General features: G+C 38.4%; 1 protein-coding gene across 11 annotated transcripts in view; it reads left to right on the top strand.

Annotated features, from left to right (window-relative positions):
• The window catches only part of nrcama (neuronal cell adhesion molecule a), an 87971-nt gene that overhangs the window by 24765 nt on the left and 37516 nt on the right, over positions 1–25690 (top strand). For 9 of the 11 annotated variants that reach the window (XM_053476968.1, XM_053476941.1, XM_053476924.1 and 6 more), the window contains exons 2-3: positions 3771–3824; positions 15668–15718. The gene's annotated coding sequence lies outside the window, so the exon portion shown is untranslated. Of the gene's footprint in view, positions 1–3770; positions 3825–13352; positions 13435–15667; positions 15719–25690 lie in introns of those variants that run through there. The other 2 variants (XM_053476915.1, XM_053476905.1) reach the window with 2 other exon arrangements.

Raw genomic sequence — 25690 nt, 5'->3', positions numbered from 1 at the left:
AGGAGGAAAAAATCGATTCAGTTATAAGCATTGCCTCCAAAATAATTTTTTTAATGGTTTATTACATTTATAATAGAGATGCACCAGCCGATCAGCCAGTGACCGGAATTGGCTTTTTTTTTTTTAGCTTGATCAGCCACGACCCATCACATTGGACATAACTGATTCTGCCGAAAGTGCAGAAGCTCCTAAGTGATGCAAGTGATGTTAAAATGCTTCTGATCAACCTTTTTCTCCAAATTCTGGGAGTGTAATAGTCTTAAAACACACTCATTACACAACCTTACATCAGTCTGCGTTAATTACTGTAGTCTCAAAACACTCACGTTAGAAGGTGCATGTGGTCATGTCCTCACAATTGCTCAATACTCCTCAACACTTTAAAGGCATTTGAGGCATAAAATCTAACCATTCCCGAATAACCCTGTACATTCTAAACTATTCCCTCGCTGGGATCCAGTAGGAGTGAATTATGTGCTCACTGTGTTTAGAAATAATAATTATGGTGGATGACGTGTGCTGCTCAGTAAAAATCTTCCTTTTTGTTTCATTTAAAGTTAAACTATTATATTTGAAGCTATTTTATTTTCTATTGTTTAAATGCTGCCCTTGGTTTGTAATTGAGAAAACTAATGCTGTCAGGAATAGGTAATATTTACAGTAATTACTCGTTCAATTCAGTTATAAAGTTGTTGAATAAAACTAAGGTAGAAAACTTTCAAGTTATGACTTAACCTTATTTTTTTTTAAAGGTTCAAGGTCTTAAAATTGTTATAAAATGGAAAAACATGCAACAGTGATTCAGGTAGTTAATAAAGTTATGGTTCCTGTACAATAACAGGATTAATCACATCAGCACCTAGGTATTGTGATAATATCGTATCAGGTGGTGACTTGTGAGGGTACAATTACAATTAATTTAAAGACCAACAGTTCGTAATGCCTATCAGACTCAAACCAGTGCCAATCTCTTGTCATTTTGTTTTTTTATTTGTTTGTTTATTCCACCTGCAAAATCATATTTACAGTGTTCATTGTAATTTCCAGGTTCAGGACATATGCGCTTGCTCAAAGCACATTTATTAATAAATAATATCTATCTTAATTTTATGGCTAGAGTCCTCTAACTGAGTTTCCCAAAGGAGAATACAGTATACAAGATAAGCATCCCCATAGTCTCCTGGCTTGAGGGTCTTGAATTGCACAACTGAAAGGTAATTGGGAGCCAGTATTTGCAATAATACTGCATGGCTCAGGGCAGGGCTTAAGCCAGGATCCAGTGTAGAGGGAGATTGTGTGGGTGGATTTGGACCAAGGACACAGACTGAGACAAGACCAGAGGCAGAGACAAGGACTGGATTAGGGCTTGGTACAAACGCAGAAAAAGGTAGCTAGGCTAACTCAGGGACTGGGAGGGTCAAGACAAAGACAGAACATGGAACAGAGACAGAGAGGCCAACTTTAAAGAGAAAATTAAAAATAGACACTCTGGGTGCCTGAACAGACCCCAGGTTTAGACTTGCCATCCCTGAGACCTAGAAAATAATAAGTATATTATAACCCAAGCACGGGGCCTATGTGTCCTTCCCTAGAAATATTTAACCTTTACAGACATTGTTTCCCACATTCTGGCGACTTTAAAACAATGGAAAAACAAAATAACACGCACTGTACACTGCAATACCTTTTTATGTAAAATACTTTTAATTCAACTTTTAATTCTTAATGAATACAGAGAATACAAAATAGATTTTAGCAAGAACTCTGACAATATATCAGTTTTTATTTGTTAAACTTATTTTATTTCATGGACCATATATAACCCAACTCCATCTCAAGTAGACCAGTGAAGGTACAGTACTGTATCATCAACCATAAGTAACAACAAAGAACAAATAACTAACAAAATAGAGCTTGTGCAGCAGAGTGCTTTATTAATAGGACATTACTGTATATTGCAACACACATCTCTTGGCAAGGTCTGTGTGTGTGTGTGGTGTGTGTGTGGTGTGTGTGGTTGAGCTGGCAGTTAAGAGGGTAGATTTACATGAGAAACGCAGGGTCTTACCGCAGTGCTGTGCTTGCTGATGTCGTGACAGCTCTAACCATCCTGTTGCACAGTGGTGCATGTAGAGGCGTGAACACACACTTTCATACACACACACACACATATGTACGCAGAGTTCCTGGGTAAAGATGCGATAACAAAAGGGAGAAAGGTGAGAAATTTTGTCATAAAGTTTTGACCACGGGAGGTAATCGGGCGAAGGTAGTGAAAAATGAGAACCACCCGGGAGAGACTACAAGTGCAGTATGTGTTTAGTCAGTGGTTTTTTTTTTTTTTTGAGGGGGGGGGGGGTAATTTAGTGGTATTCAATTCCCCCTCGTCACTAGGGGGCTCCCACATTAAGGGTAGTACTACCACTCAGTTGGAGGGCCGTAGACTTTCACATGTGTCCTCTGAACCACGTGACGCTAGCCGACCGCATCTTTACGAACTGCTCGCTCACACACTGTTGGGGGGCAGCGTAACACACTGGACAGGTTACAGCATCACCCAGGAATCAAACTCGCCGTACTGTGGTCTTTGTAATAGGGCGTGACCTGTCTGACAGCACAAACTGTACCTGGGTCAGTAGGCAGTAAAAGGACAATTGGTCTGTGAACTCAAATAGAAACAGATAGGCTTAAAGCATAAAGGAAAAAGCAGATATAAACCTTAGGAGTAAGAACTAGGCCAGACATCTGGAAACTAGACCACAGAAATGAGAACTAAGAACAAATAATCCCAGATATTTATTATATATGTTATTCCTTATTTAAATATAACAGTCGAACAAGAGCATAGAAATAAACAACTTAGACAAGGAAAGATACTGTTAAAAGCACATACATCTGTTCGATGTCATCCCTACAGTATATATCAAGTTACTCTGCAGGATGTAGCATGGAAAGCATTTGCTATTTGGGAATATGTCACAGGGACTTCGACAAGTGTCTCCCAGACCATGTTTGGATGTCAGTATATACAGTATATACAGTATACAGAATGAACGATGTCTACCTGATATTACATTGAAAAGACGTAGCATGGGAAGCGTTTGCAAATTGGGAATATTTTGCCAAGACATCAGCATTTAATCGAAAAAATCCCCCCGTGAGACGATGTTTGGACAATGAATCAAAGCTGGACGCTCTTTTGTTATCTACGACCTTTATCCATCCAAAACTAGCTTCCTAATGTCGTGTGTATGATGAAGAGACATGATTCATGTTAAGAAACTTTAATGTCAGACTGAATGCTTTCAAAAAGGACTACAGCACAAGAAAGAACACAGAAATAGTAAGAGTCAACAGATGAATAGTTAACATCACAGTCTGGTCGAGACACCACACTGTCTATATTCTCTTTCTGCATGAGGAGAAGAAAAAAATCATTAAGCACATTTCTTAAAAAAAAATGTAAAACAAATCATAGGTCACTTCTATTGTTCCTTTTATCATTTGAACTGTTTTATTTAGCCAAATTAGGGTCTTTTGTCTTTGGTTGTCTGTATTTTATGCTATAGAAAAACGCCAAGCATGTATGATTTGTGAGCACTACGTTATAATATATAGAGTCAATGTCGACTTCACAAATAAATGTACTGTAATGTAATGTACGTGTAACACGATTTACAAATATATTAAGTGATCACATATACATGACCCCACATAATGTTTTTTACTGCACATAGAAATAGTTCTCTATTTTTTTTATTTATTTACAGACTGATGAACCTCCATTCAGAAGTTGCTGGACTTTCATGAACATTCCAGCATCTGTAAGTGAATTTTTGAGATTACATCTGTGATTTTTGACAAGCCTTTCGAAAACACAATTATTTTTAACTAATATGTGCAATTATGGTGGTTTAGTGGTAAGCACTGTCGCCTTGCCCCTCCATGGTCCGGGTTCGATTCCCGGCCAGGCTCGATTCCTGTCTCTGTGTGTATGGAGGTTGCATGTTCTCCCTGTGCTTGGTGGGTTTCCTCCGGGTACTCCGGTTTCCTCCCACAGTCCAAAGACGTGTACAGTAGGTAAGCTTGACTAACGTTCCCAAATTGCCCGTAGTGTGTGTGTATGTGTGTGTGCCCTGCGATGGATTGGCACCCTGTCCAGGGTGTACCCTGCCTCGTGCCCTAAGCCTCCTGGGCTAGGTTCCAGGTCCCCGCGACTCGGAAAACAGGATAAAGCGGTACAGAAGATGAGTGAGTGGGAGTCAGTAATATGTGCAATTAATGCCTGATTTTTATGTCCTTATCATGCTGGTTCTTAATGAGGTGGTTCCTGGAGAACCACCTCTCCTGCACATTGTAGTGTTTCCAGAGTTCCCAAGACACCTGATTTAACAAACCATATAATTGACAGCTGTTTTTAAATTGAAATTAGTGTGATATAGCAGAGGAAACACAAAAATGTGCCAGGCAGGTGGTCTTTTAGGTCCACCTAGATCAGATTTCCACCTAACTTACCTGTGAATTGCAGCACCGGAGGTCATATTAACAATCTAAAATGTTTTTTCATTGATATATTCTGTCTGATTCGCGAACTGCACAGATGCAACATAGTGACATAGAAACAAACCCTCGAATTTACAGTCGTGGTGAAAAGAGACGATCCTGGTGCTTGCTGGACTTTGTTAGACGCCCTGAAGCCTTCTTAACAAGAATTGAACCTCTTTCCTAGAAGTTCTTGATGATCCTATAAATTGTTGATTTAGGTGCAATCTTAGTAGCCACAATATCCTTGCCTGTGGAGCCATTTTTATGCAATGCAATGATGGCTGCACGCGTTTCTTTGCAGGTCACCATGACAAACAATAGAAGAACAATGATTTTAAGCATCACCCTGCTTTTAACATCTCAAGTCTGCTATTCTAACCCAATCAGCCTGACATAATGATCTCCAGCCTTGTGCACGTCACCATTCTCACCTTAGTTAACAAGACGATTACTGAAATGATCTCAGCAGGTCCTTTAATGACAGCAATGAAATGCAGTGGAAAGGTTTTTTTGGGATCAAGTTAATTTTCATGGCAAAGAAGGACTATGCAATTCATCTGATCACTCTTCATAACATTCTGGAGTATATGCTTGCTATGATAAAAACGTGTGTGTGTGTGTGTGTGTGTGTGTGTGTGTGTGGTTGAGCTGGCAGTTAAGAGGGTAGATTTACATGAGAACCGCAGGGTCTTACCGCAGTGCTGTGTTTGCTGATGTCGTGACGGTTCTAACCATCCTGTTGCACAGTGGTGCATGTAGAAGCGTGAAAACAGAGTTCCTGAGTATAGATGTGGTAACAAAAGGGGGAAAGGTGAAATTTTGTCTTACCTGAAAATCACTGATGTCACAAGAAGTTGCTGCCTTTCCTGGCGTAGGTTGCAGTTGGGGTAGTAATACAGAAATACTAGTACTGTATATCACATTTATTTTTTGAGAGAGAATACAGTAAAGTTCAGCCTGTCGGCATTTCACATTAAACTCACCAGAGTGTGGCAAAGAGACTGTACAGTGGCAAAGAAATCCTACCGCCAACTAGGGGTTTGGCTGTGCAATTGCAGTGCTACACAGACAGGTCAACAGACCAGTATATTTGCTCGTAATGTTGTAGACTCTGCTTAGACTTGACGCAGAATCATAATTCAGTCTGGCCAAACAGAGTATGTTAGTGGGCCGCCCCGAAGTCGACCAAGCCGAGGCGTTTGATAAACTGAAAAGATAGAGCATTAGAAGCTCCGCCAATGTGCGTCAGACTTGTTGGCGATAGGGGTGTGTGTGTGTGTGTGTGTGTGTGTGTGTGTGTGTGAGGTCTGGGCACAGGGAGCATGTATGCATCACGATATCTATTGTTCTGTTCTTGTCTAGCAGTCTATAAAAGGCTTCATTTCGTCTTTTTAAGGTGCATAATTAAATGCCGAGCCTACTTACCCATCCCTAGAATTCGGAAGCTTCTGCAAGGCTTTTGTGACTAATGCTGGGGTCTTTAGTTATTCCTACAAAAAGCCTGTGTGTCACATGTTTGCTTTTGATTTTAACCAGACAAGGAGACACACCTAATACTTGTTTAAAGATCAAAATTATTTAAACAAGCGAAAAAAAAGTTGTGGTTGTGTGAAAACCTGCAGTCACACCGGTCTCTTTGTTGATAAGCTTGAAGGCCTCTGCTCTCTCTCTTGTAAAGAATCAGCTCATCCATTTGTGGTGACTGTACAGGAACTTTCAGGCTCAGCGGAATAATGACCAGCGTGGGTGAAATCCAGCTGGCATTGCTCTCGAAAGAAAGAGGGGAGAAAAAAAGGTGAAGGGAATGTTTATACGAAGGCTCGGGGTGTGTTTGAGTTTACTGTGCATCTGCAGGTGTGCTTTCTGTCTCTGTGAGCATGTATGGGTTTGTGTTTGTGTGCGTGTGTTATGTCGATGCCTTTGTGCAAGTCATATTCTCTGCTGTGAATAGAACCCTTGCACAGATATTTTTGCTACACAAACAAAAGCTGACCCTGTCACAGCTTTCTCACAGCTGAAGGTATTGTAGTCATTCCCTGGAGCACATACTAACAGTAATGTGTGTGTGTGTGTGTGTGGGTATTATATTTGACATTGAGTAAGCGTAACTGTGTCAGTAATGATTCAGTGTCTCCCACTTGATGACATTTTGTACTGTTGCCATGGTGATGATCTGTTAGCAGCTAGAATCATCAGAAATATCTAGGGGTGAATGTCTTTTCCAGGTCACGCACCAATATTTTGGAATTTATATTTTTGCCATCTTTACAATTTCCATAAGGGATATAGAGCTATATTACAGTCTAAAATAATACATATTGGCCATGAGATCATTATACCATAATAATGTGTCTATCAAACATCGTCTTATTCGGGTCATTACTGTGACGTACAGTTTAACACCCTTAGCGGTCACACATAATTTAATGCACTTATTATTATTATTATTATCATGCAATTATTCTTATCAGTATTTATTTATATATTAATTGGAGGAAATGCACGCTGTTCGTCTCAGCCTCGTTAATCTGACTAATGTTGCTTCTCATAAGTTTTTCTATTCACCCCTCCTCCTAAGGCCTCCTGCTTCTTCTCAGCGTGCCCACAGTCATCTCTGTTTGCCTGCACACAGCTCGTCTGTGGTGAGGCTTTTTAAATCAGGCTCCTGTCAGACAGGTCTGTCAGAGGCTGGGGAGAATTGTGCAGTATGTTTGCCCCTTCACGTAAATCCAATAAAGATCATTCTGTTTGCACTAATCTTTTTGTCGTTCAGTTCATGTGCACGCATAAATGAGTGCCTACTTTGTGGCACAGAGGAAGCTTTTTATTTAAAAAGCTCGAACTACAGAGGGGAAGATATTTTGATCTGAAGCAAATCATGCATTTGTTGCTGAATATTTTTATAAGGGACTTTAAATTGTACCACTTTGACGTTTTTCAATGCATTTTTAAAATACAATGGAATAGACAGTGATGTGAATAGAGGGAGCCATGATGTGGCCGTAGACAGGAGGGTAAAGCAGCGGTAAAAGTATTTTGAAATGCTTACCAGTACTATGAAGTCAAAAGATGAGGAGAATAAACCATAGAGGTGGGGAAACATACAAGATTTTCTTTTTCTTTTAATTTTTTTTCTTGTAAGTTATTTTTTTTTACTTTTACATTAACATTTAACATTTTCTTTAACATTTATCTTAAGTCACATATTTGTAAACAATGAAAATTTGTCTGTAATCCTGAACTCATAGTTCAATTCATAATTAAATTATAAAAACAAAACAGTTATCTAGGTATCTGTGTGGGGAATGTTTTTGATTGTTAAGCCAGACAGTGATCTATGAATCTTTTAAACATAAAAAATCTTACTTAAGCCATCTTAACTCCATCTTACACCATATGATAATTCTTTAAATTGTATATTTACACACTTTGAAGCCTATCACGGTAAAACATTTGTTCCCAATTTTTTTATTTAATGTACAACATTTAATTAAATCAGAAGAAATGAGGGGTAATTTAAGACTTTTGTTTAAGTAGTACAAGGCAGGGTACAAAATACAAGGCAGGTACACCCTGGACAGAGTGCTAGTCCATCACACACAATTTTTTGAACAGTTGCAGACTGACGGTGCTGATGCTTAAAAACAAAGTGAAAAAAAATTGTGTGCATCATTTAAGTAACTAAATTCTAAATGTAACTTATAAATGAAACTAGCTCGCGGGTGTTTTGGTACTTTGGTACTACCGTATTCATACAGTATTTCCTCAGGCTAAGCTAAACTACATTACCATGCAAATGTAGGCACAATGATTAATTTACACACATAGAATAATTGGCTATTAAGCAACATTTATTTATTCACAGGCTAATAGCACGTTGAAGAGAATACATTGAGGACTTTGAACTCCTTTTTAAAGAGAAGGTTTCTAGCTTTTAAGGTTAGAAAATGAATGGAATTGAAGAGAGCTGTACAGTAATTCAAAAGGCGTCAGAAGCCTTGCTATCAAAATGCTAATGAGCCGAAAAGCGTACAAATTACAGCAAAAAAAATAAAAAGGCAGATGAAAGAAGAAATTGTACAGGAGGAGTTGAATGTACATGCTGTGTATATTTTGATGAAGACAAAATATAGTGGCTTTGTATTGGAGTCTCCCACACACCATGCTTTTACAGACAATGTTTTGGAACAGTTGTCCAATTCTGCTTTTAGCACATAAATTAGTGGAGAATCAGATTCTTCCTATACAGCAGAGACGGATCAAAGAGCATGACTTAGGCCCTGAAGAGGCTCCTCGTGCTATTGAAATCTCCCATTGCATTACCATCTGAATACACATCTGACATTTTCTGGAATAGCACCAAGTTTCTGTGGCATTGGGCTGTTTGTAAACCACATAAAAGGCCTTGGGACCTACTTACTATTGTGGTCATACTGTATGTATAGGATGTTACAGATCTAGTTACAGTTTGTACATATTCTCCTGTGCTAATCAAGTTAACTTATAGGTAAGCCTGTGTTTTTGTGTTAATATTTAATGTTATAGCTGTTAAAGGACAAGACAAGAGTTACATTTGTTAGGTGTTTTTTTACATGATTCCTTTGGGCTTTTTTGTGATAATAATAAGTATAAGTTATAAAAATAATATAAGTTGTCCTGATGTGTCCCTATGAAAGACTATACTATGATTGGTAAAGCGAGGTTGTAGACTGCAAGCAAATACGATCTATGGTAAAACTACACCTCTTCTTTTTCTGTCTGTCACTTAATTCTTCAGATTTGTTAAATGACCCACTCATATCCATGGAAACCAGTACGACCCATTCTTCTTTTTCCTCTTTGTGTGTATGTGTGTGTCTTAACATCCGTGTGTGTTAGTGAAGCAAAGAGGAGAAGAGAGTGGGTAAATTCTAGTGTTTACATTTAAAAGGCAAACTGAGCTCAGATGACCTCCCTGTCCGTTCTTTAAGATTTTGGTAGTAATTTCTTTAAGAATTCTTATTAAAGTCACCTGGTTTTGTGTACTTCGCGGAGACGAAGATGGACCATGTGTGTGTGCGCTGTAATATAAAATGTGTCAGTATTTCCTCTGAGCCAAGTGCTCTGAGGAATTCTTTGTTATAGTTTATTATGACATGTTCGAACTGGAATTATCATGACGGGGAGAACATTTAATAATATCTCCCTTAATCCCTTTTAAATTAACCTACATTATGCTACTTGCAGCCAGGTTGTGACTCCTTTGAAATACCTGCTTGTAATGAGAGAATTTTATCGTAAAAAAATTGCATGATTAAGATATGGTGCATGTTAAATGTATGAACATTAAATACACTGGCGTGAATAGACATGTTTGATGCATACATTAAAAGGTTTACCAAAAGCCCTGAATGAATGCTAAAAAAATATATATTAAATTAATGCACTTTGTTTAATTAGACATCTAAAGATGAGCAGTGGTCTTTTAATGAATATTAGCCATGTTTGCACAATCCATGAATTGTTTGTATGCCGTGACAGCAAGACAAAAACTAAAACAGTGGTGTTGTGACCAAAGCTGCTTTTGTAGGCAGTGAAGACTGGGAGTAAAACTTGAGAGATATGGCCCCCTCCATAGGCCACTCCAGCACACTTGAGAGCATTCAGACTCTTGTTCTGTCTCTCAGCCAATCAGCAGTCTGTCTATTTATAAGGCTGAATAGGAACCCACTATCAGAGCAGCACCTTTGAACCAGAAAAAAGTAGTCAAAAACACACACACACACACACACACACACACACACACACACACACACACACATATATATACACACACACATATGCGCACACATGCCACCAACACTTTCAGCCCAACATCCTCGGACACATACACATACTGTACACTGTAACTGCACGTCATCCAGCCTTGTGTCTTTCTCAGTGTGTGAGTCACAGGAGGAGGAATGAACCTCAGCAGATCTTTGTGCCGGAATAATGACATCAGGCATGCTTAATCACCCCAACTCTGTCCATGCTCATACTGTTCTATACTGCACTCATACATCAATCATTTCGCCACCATAGATGTCAGAAATGCCAGAAACATCAGAAAAGCTTTTACAAAATTGTTGTTTTACAAATAAAAAGGCAGCAGTGAGGTTTAATGAAGCATGAGCTGAAGGCTAGCGCAATTATTATAAGGATTTAATCTGGTTTTATTTGTTTGGGAAGTGTTTGGTAATGGTGCACAGTGTTTACTGAAATAGTTTTGTATCACTTTAGTGCAATCTGATAAATGCAATCAATGCACTGTAATTAGACAAACACAGCTGCTTACCTTACCTGTCATTGTGGTGGAATCTAGTGTCTGTACACCTGCAAGGAAGTATGAAGGTATCCAGTTTACTGGTATTTGTTGTCTATCAGCACTGGTCCGAAACCTTTTTTTTTCTTTCTTTTTAGAATTTACAGATTTGAATCCAAACCATTAAACATTTTGGTGTATTTCAGGCTTGGGATGTACATTAAAAAAGAAAAGACTCAGAAAGTCTAAACAAGAAAGTCTAAAAATCTTTAGAGGATGTGGTTATTTACAGCTTATTGTGCTAGACCTTGTACACTGAGCTTTCAACAGGATTATGTTTCAGGTTTGTGCAAATTTGTAAAGGGCAGTATTATCCTGGGCCAGGCGGAAAGAACAGAGACACTTTGAAAGGGAAATCGCCCACCATTGTTGCTCCATGCAACCATGTCAAAAGCCTTTTTCAAATCGGTCCCCTTAACGGCAGCAATAATACCGTAGAGGAATCAGCTTTCCCATAAAGCTTTCCCAACTACCTAATCAGCAGGTCAGGATTCCCCACAACATCTGCTACATGCTCAGTTGTAGGCTGGGTCTGCTTGTGGTAGCAATGGGCAAGCCCAGTGGGAAAGGAAGCCTGGATTCTAGCCCAAGGCAATTCCCCTCACGTTAACAGCATGTGTCCTGTGGGTGACTTTCACTGGCTTGTTATAATGATGATGGGATGGGTCAGTCATAAAATGTAGTGGGCTCATTTGCATTTTAGTCAATGTCATTCTTGTACTTTGGACCTCCAACTACATATTTGAATTTCTTTTAATAAAGACGATACTTTTGACAAAAGTTGTGCTTTTTAAAATAGGCTGCGTCAATACAACAATCCAGCCGTACTGTATATCGCGGTTTTACAGTGTTGAATTATTTCTTCTGACAAATGGAGAAAACAACCTAAAAACGTCAGATAATTAAATAATTGTAATTGTACAATTGGGGTGTTCAAGTAACAGAACACAGTTTCCCAAACTTTCACTAGTGCTTGAATACTCATCAAGCTGTGAATCACTAGAGATCACCACAACAGCCACAATCTTACAGTTATGACTACCCATAACTCATAAATTCGTAGTGATCTGTAGGAAAAAAATGGTGTAAGCAGGAACTAATAATTTATGCCACCCACAGATTTACACTCCTGCAACTGCCCACTGTCCAGCACAGTCCTTTGCTTGCTCTAACACACCCACTTCAACTCAGGAAGGTCTGTTTATCAGATAATTAGTTGACTCCGGTGTGTTAGACCAGAAAAAACACTGAAATGTGTAGGACATGGTGTACTGCAGGATCAGTCGATAAGCCTGAGAAGTTGTAACTGTGTGTAACTAGTTAGTTCTGAACTGTGCAGCTATTCATTACAGTCAAGGATGGACAGGAAAACGGTAAACTTAACTACCTGCAAAGGAATTTAAAAGCAGAAACAACACATACACAGATTATCAATAACATTATGACCACCTGCCTAATATTTCAGTAAGTCCCACCCTTGTCACCAAAACAGTAATGACCTATGTGTTCTGATACCTTTCTATTGGAACCAGCATTAACCTTCTCAGCAAATAGAGCTACAGTAGCTCTTCTTTTAGACCAGAGTACACGGACCAGCTTTCGCTTATCATATGCATCAATGGGTCTTGGCTGCCCATGTTGCCGGTTCACCAGTTTTAATTCCCTAGTTCTGAACAATGCAGACCAGGAACATCCCACAAGAGCTGCAGTTTTGGTGTTGCTCTGACCCGTCCTCAAGCTATCACAATTTGGCCCTTGTCAAAGTCACTAAAATCCTTACGTTTGCAGATTTTTTCCTGTTTCCAACACATCAACTTCAGGGACAAAAGCTTCACTTGCTGCTTATTATACCCACCCACTTCCAGGTACCATTGGCATGAGATATTGTAACTGTACTGTAGCTACTGTGACAAGGGCCAGAGTTTAATGCTGGTTTCCATAGTAAGGTGTCCGAACACAGAGCATCACAGGGCAAAAGGTTGGACCTACTCAAGATTAATTGGGTGGTCATAATGTTAAGGCTAATTGTGTACAATGATTGAGAGCTTTAACTGAATGAAAAAAACGTGCGTTTAATATGCTGTGTCACTTCCGTCTCAGTGAAGTAACAGTTTTGCACACGAGTTACAGAAGTCTGTACAGTGTCGGTGTACCAGGGTGCTTATTGTTACAAATATCTATTAATTATTCAGCAGGTGGTTGACAACATTTTATGTAATGTCTAAAAATAGAGATGTAGATGAATATAGTTTTCAGAAGAAAAAAATGACCCCGCGTTTCGTAGTGCGCTGATTTAACACGTCTGAAGGTCTGCTTTAGTGAACAAAGGGAGGGTCTGGGTGGCGCACGGCCTGAAAGGGGTTGTGTGCGTGCATGCCTGTGTGTGTGTGTGTGTGTGTGTGTGAGTGAGAAAGAGAGAGAGAGAGAGAGAGATTCACTGTCTCAGGCGCGCGCACAGAGGAGAGGGCAGAGCAGGACGCTGCGCTAAACTCACTTTCAGCCGGATTAATTACGCGCAGTTAGCCGCGCCGACGCCAAAATTCCAGGTAAAAAAACTAAACCACTGGCATTTTCGTGCTCATATTTTATTTTTTTTATGTCGTAATGATTTCCAGCGTTAATTCTGGAGAGTCCGTTAAACTTCCGAGTGCTTCAGTAACTTTGCGTTATCGTTATGAGTACAAGCGGGTCTGAGCGTCACAGTGCGGGTTTTTGCAGTAAGTTAGCTAACAATGCTCTGAAGTTTGGTCCGTGTGCGGTGCTGATGCAAATGCTGCTAAATGCGTGTAAATAAACCAACTCTGATTTCTCTCTTTGATAGATTCAGCTTTTATCAGTGTATAAAGTTTCCATGCATAAGGAAAATTAAGTAAATAATATGAAAGTTATTGTACATCAGTTCATCATTTAACACAAGTTCATGATGAGTAAAAGTGTGTTGTAGCCCTTAAAATCCACAGCATTTCTTTGTTTATTCATCTATTTGTTTTGCAGTTTCTTTTTTTAAATAAACATATATATATATATCAAGATTGTGCATTAGAGACTGACATATCCTTTTTTCAGGCAGTATGATGATCTGAATTTTATTTCAATTATACATACATGACTGTGCAAAAAAAGCAAAAATGGGTCAGTGAGTGTTTTTTTGGTTGTTTTCGCTTGTGTCTATGACAAAAAAAAGGGTCTCCATATTTGCAAATTCATTCCCATATTCCGTTACTGGTAAAATTTACTTTAAAAATTATTTATGTAGCAGTTCTACCTGACATATCCGAAAATCCATATACACAGTTTTTTTTTTTTGTTCATACCTCCTTGTTAATAAACACTGGCAAGGCTTCCATATATTTATATATGTTTATGTGTGTGTTTTAATCATCACTGACCTATGCTGTGTTGCCGGCACAGATCGGTGCCAACTGGGTAAATGTTTTAAAGACATATTTTCATGTAGAGGATGTTTTGTCTTTGAATATTTATTTCCTCTATGGGACATGCCGTACTGTAGTACTGTATTGATCTGTTACTGATTGCTCATGCTGATCTCATGCTCAACATCTTCATGATGACAAAAAAGCAGTATTGTGAGAAACTCCCTTCTATTCAGTTCAGTTCAACTTGGATTTTGGTAATGGAATTTGTCACAAGCTGGCCTGACAGAAATCTTTGTGTAGTTTTCATTTTCGTTTCCTATAGAGCAAGCCAAACGTTCCATTAGCAAGGAAAAACCTCAATAAGACAAAATGAGGAAAAACTCAATTCGTAAGGGGATACGTGATTGTGTAGGGGATATAGTGGGATTATCAGTAAAATATTGCTCTTTACAAAATTGTGTATTGTAGCTGCAGTACTGATCAGGGCTGTTTCTCAACATTTGGAAGTGCCACTGTAAGTCTCACCCCAAGGCAACAGCAATGATATTATTTTAGATACAAGAGTGAACAGAATTAATCCTTCGTTTATCTTGAATCTGGTAAATCCAGTTTATAAGACTTATTTTCTTCATGGTGTTTTAGAGGATTCAGTTTATGCTTTTTTTGCCCCAGACAGCTACAAAAACTCTGTCATCATCGCTTCATGAGCTAAAACTTATGAAGCGTAACAAGCAATACCCCTGGTGTGTTGAAGGGATGTTACTTTAGTTACATACTGTGTCAAATATTCCTTGAATGAGTGCAGAATAGTCTTTCTGACTAAAGCAGGAGTTTTTACGCACAAAGGTGTTGTACTTAGGTTTTTGCTGTTTGCCAAAAAAAGCGATTATGGGAAGTTCCGTTTTAGGGTATCTGTGTGGGTCCTTCAGCAATAGCACTAAGTGGGTCACAAGGGCCAATTAACAGATCTGGAGGGCAAGAAGAGTCACAGTGGTAAGAGTGTTTCAGGAGCAGACACCTACATCACCTCAGACAGTAGCAGTAAACATACACCTTAGTGGAGAGATGAGATGTATGTTTGGAGAGATCATTTATCCCTTGCAAAGGTTTTTACCCAGGCCTTAAGGCTGCTGTATCTTCGTTCTCTAGACAGAAAAGCATTCCTCAATCATCTTCACCCCTTTGGGTGATTCATCCTAACATAGAGTTCACACATTTTTTTTATATTTGAAAGTCATGTGTGAGCTGTAATAGGAACTGAATCCTGTCTTTTGCTCTTCCTCAATTCAACACTGACACCAGACTTGTATCTTTGTCACCGAGCTCATTATATTTACAGTTACGTTGCAACAGGTTCATTACAGTTTACATTGGTTATAAATATATTTTCCTGTGATTTCAGGTGCTGCATTCAAGCTCTGATAAAAAGGAGAAAAGCGAAGAGGAGAGAGAGGTGAGTTCACAGAGATTATGTCACATTCATTTTCTGTGATGTTCACTTATGTACTGACTACTTAACATGTTTGAGACGTCTTGGCATCTCATACTTGGCACAAATTCCGAGTCCTGATTCACTGTATTTGATGCAAGAACGTGGTGAGATCCAGACTTCTTATTGAGTTTCTGAGATTATTTTTATGACCACATAATAAATGTTTACTGTTATATTGTGCTAAGCATGTACTTTATATAGTTGAGCATATTGATTAGCTGTTCTGTGCCCTCTGTCTTTTATCTGCTTTGTGACCTTGCTCTGACTGTTTTTAAGCATGATGGTCAATAATAGTGCATTGCAGCATTAACTAGTGATGCACCAATTGCAATTTTTTTTTTTTAGCTGATACTAATTTCCAAATTCTGACCCAGAACTTTGGCTCTAATTTTCCTTTTCCCCACGATACTATAAGATTTCTTTTGCACTGCTCTAGAGCATATGTGCGATCAGCATAGAATCGGTTATATCCAAGGGTAATCAGCCGATCAGCGGTCATGGCCGATCAAGCTGAAGCTAATCTCTGCTCAATACTCATTTTGTGATGACTAAAGTCAACAACAGAAACAGATGAGACACTGAATAGCTGTATCTGATTCAGTAGTTTTCTATGCCTATTCTAACTGGCTTTGTTCAGTCGACCATTCTGAGTAAGAGCTTTTGAAGTTTGTGTTTGTTTAGTGGCTAACTTTTACCTGAGGTATTTTAATTTTTGTTTTGTGTGCATTGCTAACAACAATCCCAATAACGGATAATATAATGCTATTTACTTTGTGTAGAATATAGAAATGTAGAATATGTATTACTGCTTAACATTCTATTTAGAAATTGGGTTAATAGAGAGACTCCAACGAGAATATTTGTTGCTTTTAGAAGTCTTATAGCGCTGCCAGGAAAAAAAGGCAAGCTGTGCTGATAATCAATAAAGCTTTTCCATATTCCATATTTACAGTATGTATAAAAATGCGTTAAAAATTCATTGGAACAGTCTTCACGCTTTCTCAGATAACCTGTCCTTTAAATACAGTCATAGGTGAGGAGTCAGATTGGTCTCTGTAGGTGTAAAGCCAATATGATTTAACCAGCAGGATCAAGATCAGTCACAAGCACAAAGCTTAAGGAGCAGGACAGAGGGCTCAGGAGCGAGCAGGGTGCTGTGGAGAGTTATCATATCCTGGTGAAAAGCATTAAGTAGAGTTATACTGTAAAAGCTTTCCCAGAGGTTGCAGTAAAACAGAAACCTAAAAGACATATTTTTTAGCCTGTGTAAACCCCTATTCCTAGGCATTATCTTAAGAAACTGTCCAGTACTCCATGTTGTTAATTACAATATAAATAATTTGGTATATGAGAAATATATCCTGGTTGATATTTAAGCCAAATGAATTATATTGAATTAAGCCTATAAAAAATTGTCTGATTGGAAATACTGTAGTGATACAGTGCAATCAAGCCAACTTCACCATAGCTACTATTTTCTCTACAATTCTTTAAACTGCAAGTTGATATAACTTTATAGCTAACCAGCAGTGTCACAGCATACTGTTTATGTTTAAAATAATTAGTATTCATCATGAAATTTACAAATGGGCCATATGCTTCATGCCTTATGCATATTCATCAGCTTCTTCAGAAACCCATAGGAACATTTTGTTGCACTTTGCTGTCAAATAATCCATAACTGTAATGATTCCCAGGAATGTACTCTTTAGTGCTCTGTACTTTGATTTATATGCAAATTTGTTGTATTAAATGCCCAGTCTAAATTCATGCTCGACAGGCATGTATGAGTATTTTCTTAATAAAGAGTAGAGCGTCAGAGTGCATTGTATTTTTTTAATTTTTTTTTTAACTCTCTACCAACCATGAAGGGCACAGTCTATCAGCAAGCCACATCTTTACTTCTGCTCATTCAGTGTCAGTGGGCGCTGTAACATTCAAAGAGTAAAGTGCTACCTGAACCCTCAGGTGCCGATGATTGGTTAATGTTGATAGGGGAGAGAGTATCCCATCCATCCCTCTCTCAGCACAGGCAATTTTCCCAAAGTACTTAGACACTTGGGCTCAGTCGGGTCATTTAGCACCATTCCTACAAATGTGTTTAAGGTATGTGTTTGTTACAGAATCACAACATTCACTAGAATGAACTCTGACCTTTTATGTAAAGACATGTTGGCGATGCTTTTAATATTAATATAGATTTTATCAGTATAATAATAAAAAAAGACAAGAGTTTTGTGGTACTGGAATGATTGCATTTATCTCACATTGGTCAGATTTCTAACATTATGGCTTTGAGAGACAAATCACAGGCTTATATTATATTACAGTGCCTATTTTAATACATTATATTAGCAGCTCATACACACTGACTCCTACGTAGAATATCTGCATGATTTAAGGCTAATTATAAACTATGAGGGGCGTTCAAGTCAAGCTGTGACTTTTGAATGTGCAGAATAACAGAACACAGTTATAAGAGTAAAAACTAACTATTTCTCTATACGTACATACAGTATGTATACAGTAAATACAGTATATATTCTCCATGCTCCTATTGCACTTATGCACTTATTCCAGTGTCTCACTAATGCTTGGATATGGACTGCCTGCTTCATGTTTAAAAAGGCTGGCTTCACAGGAACTCTTAATATCCCAAACATGTGGAAATGGCTTGGAGGATGGTCAGGACTGCATGGATAATGTGGCAATAACTTTCAACTGAGTTTCTGTAATGTGCAAGTGGTGTTCAGGAATAAGTGTAAGTACAGTTCCCAGAAATTCCACAAGTTGAGGACAAATAATCCATCAATTTTTAAGGACTTTACTTGTTGAATGTTCAAGAGGATGACTGTAGTAGGCTCTGAGCCACATCAACCTTGATTGTCATTCACAGATGTACACCAATCATATGTTTCATTGCGCTAAGAGCCTCATCACTGTACTGCTTAAAGTGTCTTCTGTAAATCGGTTTTATTCACAAAAAAAAAATTATTACAAGTCCTGCTTTGACTTGAACATCCATAATTTTAAAAGATGCCATTATTAAACAAAGACAACTGTACCTTTATTGATATGGTTCAGCTTTCTGTAAGATATCTATAGAAGGGTTCTCCAGCGTCACAGCCATGCAAAGTGGTTAAGGCATTGGATTACAGTTACAAGATCCCAAGTTTAAACCCTGTGACCACCAAGTTGTCACTGTTGGGCACTTAAACAAGACCCTTAACCCTTTAATTATTTAACACGTATATTTTAAATATATAAATTATAATAAATTATATAAATCTTATAAATCTGAGAATTTTAGTCTTTAGCTATTTTTTAGCTACTATAGCCTGTTACATTCCATTCAGTGAACATCATTAACACTGTGTCTATTAGACTGTTTCATGTATAAAGGTTATGTGAGAGGTTCTGCAGGCATGGACTCAAAAAGCCACTGATGGACATAGACTTCTGGAGTGTCAATCAATATTTTACTGCTATTGAAATGTCCATTAAGTGACACGGCTGGGTGAACAGTTCACTGGCTGATTGATGCACGTTAGAGAAGGTCACCCATCTGACCAGTGCACATCAACAAAGCGGTGCTAGAAAGCAGTCAGTTGACTTTAGCTTTAAACTGGGGAAACTTGTATGGCCCCCAGATTCAAAGCCCAAATTGGACTAACTGTGTGGATAGTTTGGGAAGCTGTTTTTGCAATTAAGACCTGTTTACAGTGAACAAGGATTGCTACTGTTTTTAGGCTGTGCGGAAGTGTTTTGCATATGAATGAGTGTGTGTTTGTGCTTTCCTGCAGTCAGTAATGAGTATGAAATCTGGAGCATTATTAGGCTTGATGATGCGAAAAAAAAGGAAGAAAATATCCCTGAACTAAAAGCGTTCTCTAAAGTCGCCAGTAGCGATTTTTAAGAGAGTAATTATGGATTCTAATTAGTTAAGGCTCTTATTTGGCTTAACCTTCCCGAATTTAAAAGCTCATACTCGCAATTGCAAAACTTTTTCACGCAATAATAAAAGCGATGTGATTGGGAAAAGATTTACCATTAATTGCTTTTGCAATCCTACATGTTTGATTAGTTGTTGCCACTGGGAGGTCAGCGGATTCTCCCTCACACTTGTGGGCTGCACAGAGCACTGATTTAATTTTCTCACAGTTTGAAAGAGGTATTGTAGGCTTGCGGTCTAACTCTGAATGGCCAGAGTTTTTTTTTTTGAAAGCAGTGAAGGGAAATGGATTAGTATTCACCTGCAGGAATTGAATGAGACTAAGGAGTGGCTGGACTTGCCCTGTGCCATGACCTTTACTGATTCCCATGCTGGATATTGGATTATTTCATCAAACACAGTAACACCTAGTGCTCACAGTGTGATTGATGACGTGTACAACATGTGCTTGCAGTTTTGTCTTTCTTTTTTTAGTGCATACATGATATGACGTATGCATCAGTACACCGTCTTGCTTTATTTGATATAAATCAACCTCGAGAGTACAGCATCTTTTTATAATCACAATTTCTAGAATGAATGTCTCTCTCGCTCATGCAGTTCTCACAGTCCTTTCTTCTTCTTCTTCACAGTCTCTTCATCAGGGAGTCTGGTTTGTGCATGTGAGGCACAATAGAGGCAGGAATGAAATGGGGAGAAGCTAATGAGTGAACACCGCCTTCCACTGTTACATATAGCTCTACCCTGTGTAGCAGAGAGCTCTTGCTCACAATAGAGGCGTTTCAGAGGTCTGCACTCCATTTGATTGTATTTCCTGGCACCGGGAATATACTGTTTGACTGTTAAATGGGAGCAAGGGCTGTAGACCACCTCTGGCGTGACCTTTCAGGAGAACAGGTGGGAATAGATCCTAAAAAAAAATGAAGCCTTTTGAGATACAGAAGAATGACTGCATGGTTTAAAAAAAAAAAATCAATTTAGTACATCTTCATTCTGCTGAATGTAAAGGCAATTTCATCACAGTGACTTAGACAGCACCAGATGGGCATTTTTTCATTCGCAATTTCTCAGTTTTGTTGTTGCCATGGTCACCTGTGCTTATCAGATGCAGATTGCTTAGAGGATCTGTGAGCAGGTGCTGCAGCTCCTGTATGACTGATTTGCATATGCACCAGCTAAATGACATACTTGCATGGAACAATCAACAGGTAGTAGATTACATTGCATTTTTACCTATTTGTTGAAACAATTATGTAAATTAATGCTTTAGATCCACAATTTTTTTCCTACTACTGAGCTAACATTTATTCAACGCTTTGCTATGTGATATGTTGAAAAGTGTGGAAGAGATGGGTAATTGCATTTTACCAACTCATAGACCAATTGATAAATCAATTGAATTATTTTCTTGTTGCTAGGATGCATTATGATTTTTACAAGCATTATGATTACACCTCTTTGTCTTTTGGCTGTTCCCTTTCAAGGGTCGCCACAGCGAATCAACTGCCTCTATCTGACTATATCCTCTGCATCCTCACACCAACTAACTTCATGTCCTCTCTCGCTACATCTATAAAAATCTTTGGCCTTCCTCTAGACCTTCTGCCTGGCAGTTCCAACCTCGTCATCCTTTTACCGATATACTGTATATTTACAATCTTTCCTCTGAACATGTCCAAACCACCTCAATCTGGCCTCTCTGACTTTCTCAAATACATCTAACATGGGTTGTCCCTCTGATGGACTCTTGATCCTATCCATACTTGTCACTCCCAAAGAGAACCTCAACTAAAGTAATCCTACAATATGAGTATTTAAACGTTAGTCACGGGAACCATGGGAAGGCATTACCCGAAACCAGCCCATACATATTTTCACAATACTTTTGTACCCGATTCAATTTGTACTGCAATTTTGTAAGTATCATGATTGTATAAATATTCCGATTCAAATTATAATTTTTTTTAAAGAATTGTGAACAAACTTAGTTTAGAGCACGCTAATAATAATAATAATTTACACACACCAAGGTCCTGTCTCAAAAATAAAAACAGCTCTGCTGTTTATCTCTCATCTTACCACTTTACCTGTGTGATATGTTGAAGAGTGAGAATAGATGGTTAAATGCATTTCCATGCAGTGCAGCATCAGCAGGCTGAAAGCACTGGCATTGCTGTTAGTCAGCAGATCCTAAAGCTCAACAGAAAAAAGCCCATTGATTACGGATTGTGCTGGAATGGCACAGGCAGTGCAGTGAATAGGCTGTGACCCGAGGTCACTGATTTTAGCAGAGATTCACTGTATGTCTCCCCCACCCCTGCAAAACAAAACACACATTAACATCACAATCATTATCCTATATGTACCGAAATGAATGACAGTAGTCGCTTTTATATTAATTTAGACAATCTTAAAAGCAAAAGGTAAATGAGTAAAGAAAGCTGAATGTACTGTAAGTGTAACAGATTGCAATGAAGAGAGGGAATCTCAAAATACATTGTGTGTGTGTGTGTGTGTGTGTGTGTGTTTGTTTCAGAGATCCCCCTGTATCTTTATTGTAATCCGTTGCATCAATGGGCCTTTTTTTCTCATAAGCCTCAGGATCTGCTGACTAACAGAGCTTTCTTCCTGCCGATGCTCCATTGTTGGGAAATGCAGTTAGCTACACTTTTCATTAGAAAAATCCAATCTGTCTACATTTACATGCATTGCAAAGGATTTTATTGTTCCTTCTGAATTTCTAACTCCCCTATTTGTAGCATGTGTCAGTGTGTGCTTAACACAACATTCTCTGTTCCTACTCAGATTTGTGACCCTGTCTGTGTTGTTCCGTTGTCATTTCAAGTGCCGCAGAAGAACATCTAACATTTTTTATTTGTTCTTGTAAAGACACGGTAGCTGGATGGTGCATAGCATTATATTTTTAATCTATTATAATTGTGTTGCTGCAATGTATAAGTCTATTTTAAAGCATTTAATCGTATGATAATAAAGCGTTTTGTTCCCTGAGGAAAGTGCTTCTGCCTGCTTTGACATGTTTGAAATAACAGAAGAAGAAGTATCATTCTCTGATTTTAAGGTTAGGTTAGGCTTCCATGAGGCTTCCCATCTTTCCTGATGAACCCATCTGTGTTATAAGTGGTTACAAGGATTCAGTCTCATCTATGATTGCTTAGATGCTTTATTCCATGTGAAATATGAGCCAGTCAGGACTCCTTCCTCAGAGTCCCAGGAGATGAATGAGAAGACAGAATTGTTCTGACAGATTTACTGATTAAGTATAAAACCAAATTTTCCCTTGTTATGTGAAACTCGTCATGTGAACTAATATTGCCCCATTAAGGGCAAACACATGCGGAAAGTATGTTTTTATTTCCACATGATAGAGATGATCAGATCGAGTGTTTACATGGATAATATTTAACTATTGGACGGATTATCGATATTATTACACACTACCCCTCTCATTCTGATCAAGGATGTTTTTTCATTGAGATGTTTACATCATGCTTTTTTGTTCTGATTAGGGTATTATTCCGATTATTAGTCGAAAATTCTAGTCCATGTAATTCTACCAGAACCAAGTAATGATCTGTTTCCGATCCAGTTATTTACATACGTACTGTAAATGCAGACCTGATCACCTCTGAGTGCATATGCTTGCATTTACTGCCTCCTGTTTTCTTTGTGTGTGTGTGCATCACTGTCTCACTGACTATTTTAGCACACACGGTGACCCTGTTGATAAAATAAATTTATAAATAATGCATTGGGCTCTCTGAGGTCATTTTCAGCAATGTAGCTCTCTCTCAGCTCCCTGCCTGCCCTTGATCTCATTTTAATGACTTCTAAAGTGATTTAGGAACCACAATTCTGCATTTGATGTTCTGCTTTAAAGATCAAGGGATAAACCAATGGCAGTGTTTCTACCTGCCCACTGCAGTGTGGCAAACTAGAACCAGTTGTGTTTAAACAATGACGGGTTTTCTAGTATCAGTTGGCATTTTGATTATCTCTGTGGAGTCTTTAGTGTTGCTTTATGGCTGTGTACAGTTGTAGATTGTCGATGTATCAGTGGGATTGATTATGCTATGTGGAAAAGTAATTTCAATTTTAAGTACTGATAGGAGGATGATACACAGTGTATTTTTGTATCAGTGTGATTTATCTGATTAGGCAGCATAGTCACACGCTTTGTTTTCGCATGCCCACCACTGCTTTTAGTTAATGCAGTTCCATTTTCAGCAATTAGGATTTTAACACACAGCAATCTAAGAGGTGTTGTGAACATAGCAGGAGAAAGGTCGGAGAATATCATTGAGTCGGAGTATCTTAATGAATACACAAATTCACTGATGAGACAGTGTGCATAAAAAAGGGTTTAACCGGTACTGTGACGTAGGAAGTAACAGAAATAAGCAACATATCACACAGAATGCTGAATCATAAACTGTGTTTCACGGAAATGACACAAGCTCCGATGGTGAATCATGTTTTCACGAAACCCATGTGACCTTTCCTGAGTTAAAAAGCTGCTGGGAAAACAACACCATAAACAACACCAAACACGGCTCATTGGTAATTTGTATAGTATAGATTTTAGTGTTGTTGTGCTTATGAAAAGGAGACCAGCTTCTTTTTAACCCAAGTGCATTCCCCGAACTACAGGACCCCAATTCATATGTTAACCACCTCGATAATTTGCATAACTTCTCTGCAATTATAAAATCTAATGAGAGGCTTATGAGAAGTGCGTTCGGCCTGCGCTTGATGGAATGCTTTTGTACAGCAGTCTTTGTAGATAAGAGAAGTAGCAGAGGAGATTACTCTAATAGAATCTTCAAACAGACCTGCTATAAACTTAAAAAAAAAAATTCTGATATGCTTGATTCACAGTGAATATTTTAAATAATTTAATACTCCTACGCTTGAAAGATTATAAATAATTCAAGAAACATATGCAGGTCTGTATTTGGTTTCAAAAGACAGTGTACTTTTTTAAAGCTCCTCAGTACTGAAAATGTAGTCGGATTTTAAGAACAAAAGACATACATTTGACCTCTAACAAACAAGAAATAAAAATTTTGATAAAAAGAAATTAATATTTTCCATTCAGGAACTGCATTAAATTCTATGTCTAGTGCATTGGATATTTAGAATTGGACACAGAATCTGTGAGATTCTTGAAAAAGACCTACTGTGCATTAAATGCATTCATCTACAAGAGCGTTAGACTCTAATGTGTAAGGAGGCCTGGGGTGCAGTCGATGTTTCGGTTTATTCCTAACATGTTCAGTGGGGGTGAGATCATGGCTCTGTGCAGGACAGAAACGTTTTTTCACTCCAGGGTGTGCACCGGAGGCGTTGTCATGCTGGAAAAGGTTTGGGCCGGGAAGTTTCAGGCAATGTTACAGCATAGAAACTAAGTAATTGTGTGCTTCCAAAGTGGTGACAACAGTTTGGGGAGAAAACAAACGAGTCTGAGGCTGACGTGTCCGTATACTTCTAGCCGAACAGTGCATGTCGTGCATGGTACTCACACTATATGAACAATTAGACTGCAAAATGAGATAACTCCATTTGAGCAGGTTTGAGGAAAAAGTTTTTTTTTAATAAAATACAGGATTATTCACTTAAAAGAGACCTCGAATATTCTGTAATAACTCTTGCTATGATGAAGCAATCTAAACCCAAAAAATACGCTTACATACTTTGATGTATGCGTAATCGCTTGCATTATATGTGATGCCCGAAGTGATCTCTGTTTTCTGCCAGACACATTTCGACGTGACACTCCATGTTCCTACACGCATTGAGAAGAATATCAGGGGGGGTTTCCAGTTTCTGTACCATCATCTGAAAAACACGCTTTAAGGGTTCATCAGGAACACCACATTCCTTCCCAAATTCACTTTGACATCACTTAAACGAATGGGTACCCAGTATGTTCGCACTATTAAGACGCGCTGCTCAATTACCTG

This window comes from Clarias gariepinus, chromosome 2, assembly GCF_024256425.1.
Source record: "Clarias gariepinus isolate MV-2021 ecotype Netherlands chromosome 2, CGAR_prim_01v2, whole genome shotgun sequence".
NCBI classification, from domain to species: domain Eukaryota; kingdom Metazoa; phylum Chordata; class Actinopteri; order Siluriformes; family Clariidae; genus Clarias; species Clarias gariepinus.
Note: the sequence above shows the minus strand (reverse complement) of the source record. Positions and strands in the feature narration are given on the sequence as shown.